Here is a 10,867-nt window from a genome sequence, read left to right as displayed (position 1 = left end):
AGGTCAGCACCACAGTCTTATAAGCTGGGGGAGCAGCTTTCACAATCAGGCTTTTCATGCTGGCGGTCAAAGGATGCTGAAGATTATCCTCTTCTATAGCTAAAACCCCAATAGCTGCCGTCTTCGCCTCTTCTTTTAGGCGATCAACACCATCCCTTAAAGTAAACCCAGGTTTTTCATTAAGGGGTATGTCTGCTTCGGTAACATATTTGTCCATTATTGCTGCTGCGATAATAGTCACTAAACTATGGGGTCCTTTTTCCCCTTCTGAAAAGTGAATTTTGATATGTCTCACTATGGTGGGATCTTTGGACAAAGTGATAAACTTTGTTACATCTCCCGCATCCAATTGTACTCCATTTCCTCCCTGATCATGTATTCTGACCAGCCAAGCTATATCACTTTCCCCATTGTGTTGTCCAAAGCGCTTTAAAATGTCATCTATCTCATTTTGAGCAAAATCTTCCACAGTCACTCGACTACGGATGTGAGGTCTTACGTCTTCAACCCTGATGGGCTGTCCATCCTCATCATATTGAGGATTTCCCCCACCATCCCGTGCTTGGACTCATGTTGTTTCATATTCTGTCCTTTCAGATCTTTTTTTAATGGGTTTTGCAGTAATCCTACTGGGTGGATTAATAGTAGGATCTGGGGAATATTCCCAGTCCTCATCAGAGGAGGTGGTATCCCACACATCCCCATCCCAATGATCCGGATCCCAGGCTACAGAGGCAGATGCAATACCTTTATGCACCTTTCTTTGTTAGTTCTACCTCTGTGTTTTTTATACTTATTTTGAGCTATCTTTACAGCAGCCCTTTCTGCAATGTTTTGATAATGTTCTAGCTTATTGCGGAGCAATCTAGTGCTATATTCCAGTACCACTTTTTGCCCCATCTCCGACAACTCTCTTTGCATATGGGTATTTTGCTCATGCATAACTCGGTATGCACTCAGTAAAATCCACATACGCTGTCCTAAAGACACTACATCACCCGCTTTTGTGGGGACACCCCTGAGTACATCAACAACATCAGTGGGTGCTGACCCTTTGAGCTCATTCTCCCAGGGTTCTGCCAATCCACATAAACGCTTTTCCTGTGCTATAATATTGTATGGAGCCCTGGTCCAGCCAGGGATCCCCACACAACCATCCTCTTTCTTTTTCCCTTTCATAAACATTTTTTTTTTCTTCTGACTTTGTGCCAAAAAGCTGAAAATTTTGGCTTACTGCCAACAAATTCTCTTACTCTAAAATAAGTTAGGATGTGAGGATAATAAATAATTTTCTTAAAAACTTTTATACTTTTGGAATTATAAAGATCTGGATTGGTGCCCAACAAAGGAAAAAAAAACTTGCAAAATCAATCTATTCCATGGATTTGACTACATAACGTTTACCTTCGTCCAATATACCCCTCAAATGCACCCTTCCAGATAGTCACAATCCTGTTGACTATGCCAATTTTTGTTTTACCACATCAAAGTGATAGGGCGGGTACGCCCTTACTTACGTAATGCTCACTAATATACAAATTAGGCACTCTGAATACAGTTTTATGGTAAAACAATACTGTAACAATTTATTAAGATTACATCAGGATAATGCTGAATTATGGAATGGCAGATATAATATTACCCTGTTTCGTTAATTCATTTCATGTGAATCATACAATTAATATGAATTATAGTACATAGAGAAATAAGCATCAATACATTACCAAGTATTGTAACATCACTTCTCCACTGGAGGGACCACAGTGTCAGCGAGGAGGAAATACTCTGGTCTTGTCATCACAGAAACTGTGCGTCCATGATACCTTCTGGAATGTACCTCCCTCGCTGACACAGGGTCCCCTTTTTTATACACAGCTCTCACACCTCCCCTATCACATCTGTGCAGAATGTTTAGGCCGAATCATCTGTATTTTGCCATTGCGCAATAGGTTGTTTTCTAACAATAGCACAATGCTTCAAAGTTTTTTGTTACTGATTACAACCCAAGATTTGTTTGCCGCTGGCATGTTTTCTAGCAATAGCAAAAGGCTTCAAAGTTGTTTGTTACTGATTACAACCCAAGATTTGTTTGCCACTGGCATGTCTTCTAACAATAGCACAATGCTTCAAGGTTGTTTGTTACTGTTCAAAGTTCAATGTATGTTACTTGGCACAAAATTAACTCTTCATGATCATAGCATATCACTCTAAGATGGTAGCATATGGGCAGTATGACTTCCATAATCACCTATTCTGAAAACTGGATACCTATCGTAACCCAGGCACACACTCATACTTGTCTCATTTGTATCACACAGGTTCTCTTTAAAGCTAATGGTACAGCACTGTTGTAACACAGCACAACTGCTTATAAAAAGTAATGCTCGTATACAGGGCAGCGTAAACATCGAATTGACAGCAAAGGTCTCCTGAGAAGCTCACCTTCAAATAGGTAGGCCATCCACCTATCTAATATTGATTGCCATCAATACTGTGATGCTGAAAAACCAATTTAAACTCACTGACCAATAGTATATTTGTTGGAATATGTTTGGTGCAACAACTCCATTCCTGTCTATGAGTGTTTAGTTGCTAGATTTGTATGCTGTTTATAAAGTTAGAACAAAAAAACTCTCCAGAGGCCCACAAAGGGAGAGCATGTGACTGTATTTCCTGTTTTTCCTGTGTCTGTATAGGAAAGATGAAGCAGCCTGCTGTAAATACTGCACATATAGAGACACACAAGTGATTTATTCCTGATCTATTAAGCTTATCATATATTGTTCCTGTTTGTTCCTGAATAAAGGAGCTCTGATGTCACACACTTGGAAAGTATCCTGAATTATCCGCTGCCAACGGGTTATGGGCCCAGAGTGACACAGAACCGCAGAGTAGCACAGCAACAGAAGCCCAGAGCAAAAGCAGCACAGAGCAACAGAGGAGATGTCCACTAGCAGCAATCCTGTCAAGTTCTCAGTGCTAAGCCTCACTAACCAGAACTACGAGTCCTGGAAATTCAAGGTGAAGATACTGCTCATAAGAGACGGTATGTGGAAATATACTCAGGAACAAGTGCCTTTTCCATAACCAGATGATTGGCTAGAGAAGGATCAGAAAGCACAAACCACGATCTCCCTCAGTGTAGATGATAATCAAGTATGCAAGTATGCAACTGCAAAGGAGATGTGGGATGAGTTGCAGAAAGTGCATGAAAGCTCAAATCTCAGCAATAAGCTTTTTCAGTCTAAGCTAATTGATGGACAGAATATGCAGGACTATATAAGAAACACCCTAGAGATTATGGTGCGTCTCAGGGGTATTGGAGAAGAAATTAAATATTTTCATGGTGCTGCACTTCTATTAAGTGATCTTACGACACACTCGTGACTGCACTAGATGCACGGCCAGATGATGAGCTGAGAATAGAGTATGTTAAAGGCAAACTTGTGGAAGAATTCAAGAGAAAAATGCAGCATGTAAGCAACAGTAATGAATCCAGAGCAAAAAGATCATTAAAGACACAGGATTACCCTCAATATAAGATCAATCTAAGAAAAACTCGTGAATGTTTTGTCTCTAAAAAATCCAGCCACCTTAAAGCAGACAACAGAATTGGGAAAGCAAGAATGATTAAGCTTAAAAAGAACAGTTATCAAAGGGTTGAAACAGCTGTAAAGGAAGATTCTGTATGTGTTGAAGCTGCATTTAATGCGAGTACAGGCCCATCTGCAAATCATATATGGTGTATAAATTCTGATGCAAGCAGCCATATGAAAAATAACAAAAATTTCTTCCCTGACCTTAATGAAAGCAAGTTAGAAAAGGTCATCTTAGCTAATGGTCACTATATTTCTTCAGAAGGAGTAGGAGACGACTAGCTCTACTGTCCAGTTTCCTCAGCACAAACAAGAAACATCCCAATAAAGGATGTTCTCTATGTTCCCAGCCTTGAAAGCAAGCTTCTGTCAGTAAAGAAGCTCATGCAAAAGGGGAATGTAGTTACTTTTAAAGATAACAGCTGCATCATCTCAAAGAAGGGTCACACTCTTGCAGAAGGAAAAATCCATGATTAACTTTATCAGCTAAAATGCAAAGAGAGTGTACAATGCAAGACAAGATCTGCATAAGAACTGTATCCATGTATGGCCCAGATGTCTTGGGTACAGAGACCCAGAAGCAGTAAGGAAGCTATCTCAACTTGCAAATGGCATTGAATGATGAACTGCACTAGCTGTCTTAAAGGGAAAATGTCCAGAAAATCTTTTTCTAAATTAAGCACCACTAGATCTGCACAGCCTCTGGATCTGATACATAAAGATGTATGTGGTCCAATGAGTGTTCAAATTCCAAGCAAGAAGAGATATTTTCTCACATTTATTGATGACTATTCCAGATATACAGTCATTTACCTGCTTCACAGTAAGGATGAAGTTCCACAGAAACTTGAAGAATATCTTGCTGTAGTGTTTAACTAATTTGGAAGAATGCCAAAAGCCCTGCGTGCAGATAATGGAACTGAATATACAAATGGTAAGGTGCTAATCATTTTGAAAAAGGATGGAATTGTGTTCCAGACTACCATTCCATACAACTCAGAACAAAATGCCATTGCAGAGAGAAAGAACTGTGCTCTCTGTGAAAGTGGAAGAAGTATGTTGTTGGATGCAAATCTACCTACAACGTATTGGGGAGAAGCCATCATGACAACTTGCTATCTTCAAAACAGAGTGCCAGATAAAGTCACAAAAAAAACTCCATATGAGCTGTGGAGCTGCGAGAAGCCTACCCTGGAGCACCTCAGGATATTTGGAAGCAAAATGTTTATGTATGTTCCCAAAGAAATACGTTCCGAGTGGGAATCACATGCAAAGCAAGGAGTCCTGGTGGGCTATAGTGAAACTCAAAAGGGATAAAGAATCCTGCACTCAGAGACCAACGCAGTAACAATCAGCAGAGATGTAGTGATTGATGAAAACTCTGTATCGCTCAAATTCCATGAAATTACACCAGTTATTCAACCTAGGAAGCAATAACAAGAATCTCAATCACCAAACCCAGACACCAAAAAGGAAAACACTGAAGTGTGGATAAGCTCTGAAGCCACCAAGGAAGACACAGATGAACCAAGTCAACCTCTAGTCAGACCAGAAAGGCCAAACAAAGGTATCCCAGATAGATGCCTTTCTTATATGGGCAGAACAATTCCTGAACCAGAGCCACAGTCATGGCAAGAGATGTAAAAAGCTGCCTGTCCACGAGAAGCAGAAGTGGATAAATGCTGCTAATGAAGAGATTGAGTCCCTTCACTAACTCCAGACATGGGTGCTTACTGAGCTACGACAAGGAGTAAGAGCTATCGGATGTATGGTAAGTGGGTCTTCAAAAACAAATATGACTCAGAAGGTAAAGTTCAACGGTTTAAGGCAAGATTGGTCGCGAAAGGGTACTCGCAAAAGTATGGTGAAGATTATGATGCTACATTTTCTCCAGTTGTGAAGCAAATCACATTCAGAACTTTAATGTCCAAAGCTGCAGTTCAACAGATGACAGTGAGACATTTTGACATCAAAACGGCCTTTCTACATGGTGACATTGAAGAAGAGCTGTACATGAGCCAACCTGAGGGATATATTAAAAAGGTTGAAAAGCACCTTGTTTGTAAAATGCAAAAATCTCTCTATAAACTTAAACAGTCGGCAAGAGCTTGGAACTTGAAAATGAGCAAACTTTTGATGGATGAAGGATTTAAAAGATCTTAAGCTGATCCATGTTTGTATATGAAAAATGTAGCGAAGGAGTGGATGTATGTTCTCCTATATGTAGACGATGTGATCATGTCTCATCAAGATGAAAAGGAAATTGCAAAGCTAGGAGAAATTCTCAACCAGCACTTTGAGACTAAGAACCTTGGAAATGTAACATATTATTTGGGAATCCAAATCCAGAGAGAGGAAGATGGGAGTTTTCTTCTCAACCAAAGTTATAAAATTTCCGCAACACTAAACCAGCTTGGAAAGTCAGAAGCCAAAGGTGTGTCAACAACAATGGATCCGTCCTACTTAAAGTTGGAAGGAGAAGAAGATCTATTACCCAGCAACGAGAGTTACAGACAAGTAGTGGGGGCGCTACTGTACATGGCAACCACAACTCATCCGGATATCACAGCCACAGTTGGAATTCTCTACCGACGTGTAAGCAAGCCACACCAAAGAGACAGGAATGCAATTAAGAGAATTCTTCAATATCTTAGAGAAACTCAAAGGCTAAATCTTAAGATATCTGCATCAGGAGATCTCACTCTCAGAGGTTATGTGAATGCAGATTGGGCTGGAGATTCAAGTGATCGGAAATCAATAAGTGGTTACTTGTTCAAGTTAGGAGAAAATTAAATTTCTTCATCCAGCAGAAAACAAGTGTCAGTCGCATTATCTTCTATAGAAGCAGAACATATGTCTGCTGCTTATGCAAGTCAAGAAATAATTTGGTTGAAACAACTTTTGGAAGATTTCAGCAAGCCATTAGCTCAACCAACAGTTACCTATGAGGACAACCAAGGATGCATTAAACTTGCCAGCAGTAGAAGATTAGTGCAAGAACTAAGCACATTGAGGTACAACATCACCACTTACGTGACTTAGTGGATTGTCGTGTACTCGAGTTTGTTTATTGCGAGTCTGACAAGATGATAGCTGATGGTATGACAAAGCCATTATCAAGAGCCAAGTTTGTGGACTTCAGAACCGAAATGGGACTAGCAGGATAAATAGTTGTTGAGTGGGGGTGTTGGAATATGTTTGGTGCAACAACTCCATTCCTGTCTAGGAGTGTTTAGTTGCTAGATTTGTATGCTGTTTATAAAGTTAGAACAAAAAACTCCCAGAGGCTCACATAGGGAAAGATGTGACTGTATTTCCTGTTTTTCTGTGTCTGTGTATGAGAGAAGCAGCCTGCAGTAGATGCTGCACAGATAGAGACATACACATGATTTATTCCTGGTCTATTAAGCTTATCATATATTGTTCCTGTTTGTTCCTGAATAAAGAAGCTCTGTTGTCACACGCTTGGAAAGTATCCTGAATAATCCGCTGCCAACAATATTGTTCAATTTACTGCTGAAAGTGCAGAGTTAAAACCACAAGGTTCCTGATACACCCCAGCATCTATTCTTGTAACAATAACATACCATGCCCTAAGCTGTCTTAATTCAGCCCGTCTTCTTCTGTTCCAGTAACCTTTAAGTGTCAAGATGCTTATTCGGTAATATAATTAGTACGAACATTTCTATAGTCCCAGGGAATTAATTAATAACCTGTTTTTTGTTGTGTTCCTTAGGGAACTTTCACTCACAGAATTACAGCCCAATAAATTTATTTGTCTGAAATTCTATTTGTGCCTCTCACGGCAAACTTATCAAAAAGCACCCAATTGCTACTCAGGCATAAAGCTCTCTTTGCATTAACTTCCTCCACTGCTTTCTTGCCAAATGTGCAAATGCAATATATTTTCTCTATGTATTATTAATTATGTGTTTATTAATGCATGAGGCTACAAGCCATTTCAATACAGAACAAAATGATGCATTTTGTACAATACAACACTCCCGCAGAACGTTAGGGAGCTTAATATAACATGAGGGGGTACATGGGAAGGGGGTGGGGGCTGGAAAACAAGGGGAGAACAGCTGTTCTAAATAATGAATCTCTCACTATATACAGGGAAGTGCTGATCAGAAGCTATCAAGCATTTTTATCTATATGACTATTCTATCAACCTGTAGGTAATGAAACGAGGAAATGTAAATAGGTCACAGTGCTACTTAGACTGCCTTTACTCAAGGCTAATCCTGACCATAAGAGTTCACTTGTGTAATGACACATTCACAAGAGACAAAACAGACTGTATGGGGACAGTGCAATCATTAATACAATCGGTCTGTCCCCATTCTGCATGTATATTGTCAGGAAAACATTTCCTGTTCACATGATGCAATATCAACAAAAATAATTTTTATAACTTAATAAACAACCCCTAAATGATCCAGTCCACTAAAAAAATTAGCATATTGCTTAATCATTCTTGTTTGGGCTACTACAACTCTCTACTAATCATTCTCTGTTACACACCTGTTCCGGGGTCTGGATTCTACTCCTTACACCCCCGTCCAATGAACTTTCTTGCGCCCCATGTTGGGCTTTGCAAGATGACCAGAATGCTCCCATGTCTTCAACTTCCTAGGCCTATACCTGTGTTTTGGTATTAAAATTTTCTAGTAATACTTTTAGTTTGTCTGTGCACAGTTTCTATTATCAACAGTCTCCAGGATATCTCCTGGCTTCCTGTGGTTTTCTGTCATAAGCTCCTTGTCTGCAGCCTTCAATATCACTGCTAACTGGCTAGATTCTCCTGGATGTCTCCTATCTGCCTGTGGCTTCCATGTTTATCAGACGTTCTGGTTACTCCGGTTCTGTCTGCTACCTGTCTTCTAGGACCTCTACTGCATGTCCTACGGTGATTTTCATGATATCTCTTAGCCACCTGTGGCTTCCATGGTATTAGACTTTCTTGTTACTTCTGACATTGTCTGCTACTTGTCTGCGGTCTCCATGACGCCTCCTGTCTGCTTGTGGCTTCCATTCCTTGAGTCTACTTTCAGTCTTCAGTTACTCTTCAGTCTGACTGTAGTTTTTCAGAAACTCTGAAGTCTATCTGCAATGAGTCAGCCTCTTCTAGTAACTCTGCTTTTTTGCTGTCTGCGACTTCCAGTCTCTGAGTCCCAGTCATTACACTGGTTATCTATACACTTTTGCCTATACTCTTTTGAATACAATATAAATTTACCCTCTCACCCACAAAGCTCTCCACAGTTTTGCACTACCCTAAGTCTCCTCCCTCATCTCTTTCTACCACCCTACCCGTGCCTTTCGTTCAACTAAGACTAAAATCCTAAATAAGCCGAACCTCTCACACCCATCTCCAAGACATGTCACATGCTGTGCCAATTCTCTAGAATGCCCAACTCTGCAAATTCAATTAATTTCCCATTCCCACAATTTTATCCACTTAGTGACCAAGCCAATTTTGACCTTAATAACCAAGCCAATTTTTACAATATTGACCACTGTCACTTTATGTAATTCTGAGAATGTTTTTTCATGACATATTGCTCTTCCTGACAGTGGTAAAATCTATTTAATATGACTTTTGTTTATATATATATATAAAAAAAAGGAAATTTGGTAAAAATTTTAAAAATTTTGCAATTTTCAAACTTTTAATTTTCATGCCCTAAAATGAGAGAGATATGTCAAACAAAATAGTTCATAAATAACATTTCCCACATGTCTACTTTACATCAGCACAATTTTGGAAACAAAATTCTCATTTTCCAAACAAAATTTACAAAATCATTTTTTTTTTTTAGGTACCACATTACATTTGAAGTGATTTTGAGAGATTTATATGACAGAAAGTAACTAAAATTGACACAATTATAAAATCTGCACCCCTTAATGTCAAAATGCTCAAAACCACAGTCAATAAGTTTATTAACCCTTCAGTTGCTTTACGAGAACTGAAGCAATGTGGAAGGAAAAAATTAACATTTAATTTTTTTCACAAAAAATTTACTTTAGACTCAAACTTTTTTATTTTCACAAGGGTTACAAGAGAAAATGGACCACAAGCAATGCAGGGATCCACGATACTCTGTGCATACCCGAGCACTCTATGCAAACTCGAGTAACGAGCACTTGCGGTCAAAACTAGCCGTCATATCGTCATCATTTTTTTTTACTTTTGAAATCCTCCAATTCTAACTCCAACCCTAACACAACCCTGATGCTAACACTAACCCTAACACAATCTTATCCACAGCCGTACTGCCAATCCTAACCTCAACTCTAACCCTTACCCCAACCCCATCTCTAACTGCAAAGAATGGAAAAACAATTACAATTTTTTTTCATTTTATACATTTTTTCTATCTAAGGGGGTGACAAAGGGGGATTTGATTTACAATGTTTTTATTTTGATCACTTTGATAGGGTCTATCACAGTGACCAAAAGGAACCAATAGGAAAAAGGGATGAGGGCTAGGGGCACCTAATTTCTCTCTTCCCTGGTATTCTAGATCAGGGTTCCCCAACTCCAGTCCTCAAGGTCCAACAACAGGTCATGTTTTCAGGATTTCCCTAGTATTGTACAGGTGATGCAATTATCACCTGTGCAATACTATGGAAATCCTGAAAACATGACCTGTTGGTGGGCCTTGAGGACAGGAATTGGGGAACCCTGTGCTAGATCATATCAGAAGAGAATGAAGTTCATTTTAAATCTGACTTATTTTGTGATCGCTGTTCAGTGAATACGTGACAGGTGACCTTAAAAATGACCCTTGATCATGTTCTCCAGGGTCTCAGCTACTCCTGGTAACCAAAACCCTGGTGGGTGATATACCCTTTTTTCTCTGCGCTGATAAAACGTAGCGATGAGCAATAAGTACGCTTACTGTAACTGCCGTCGGCGGTTGTTAAGAGGTTATGAGTGCCATAAAAACACATTTCTTTAGAATGGGCTATCACCTCACCTCACTTATCTAACTATTCCTGTTTGGCTCTTCCAGAATTTTCCTCCGAATCTGGTCCTTTTTATTACCTATTTGCACACCCTCCACGCACTTGGACTTGTACAGGTATTGGCTTGTGACTAGTTCATGCAACTTTATTTGAATATATTAAAAACATATGTGACATGCACAAGTGTGAACAAGTCGGTAAGACCATGCTCACACCACCCAATTGCTGAAACACAACAAGAAAACACAAAATGACAAATTTGCAAAAAATACTCTGCAGTAAAAAGCATGACA

General features: G+C 39.5%; 1 pseudogene; it reads left to right on the top strand.

Annotated features, from left to right (window-relative positions):
* Positions 1–4,509: 4,509 nt before the first annotated feature.
* Positions 4,510–6,638, top strand: LOC141085021 (uncharacterized; annotated as a pseudogene).
* Positions 6,639–10,867: the final 4,229 nt, after the last annotated feature.

The sequence above is a fragment of the Dendrobates tinctorius genome, unplaced genomic scaffold (assembly GCF_039654945.1).
Source record: "Dendrobates tinctorius isolate UK_male_01 unplaced genomic scaffold, ASM3965494v1 ptg000028l, whole genome shotgun sequence".
Classification (NCBI taxonomy): Eukaryota; Metazoa; Chordata; class Amphibia; order Anura; family Dendrobatidae; genus Dendrobates; species Dendrobates tinctorius.
The sequence above is the reverse complement of the archived record's forward strand: the minus strand, read 5'-3'. Positions and strand labels throughout refer to the sequence as shown.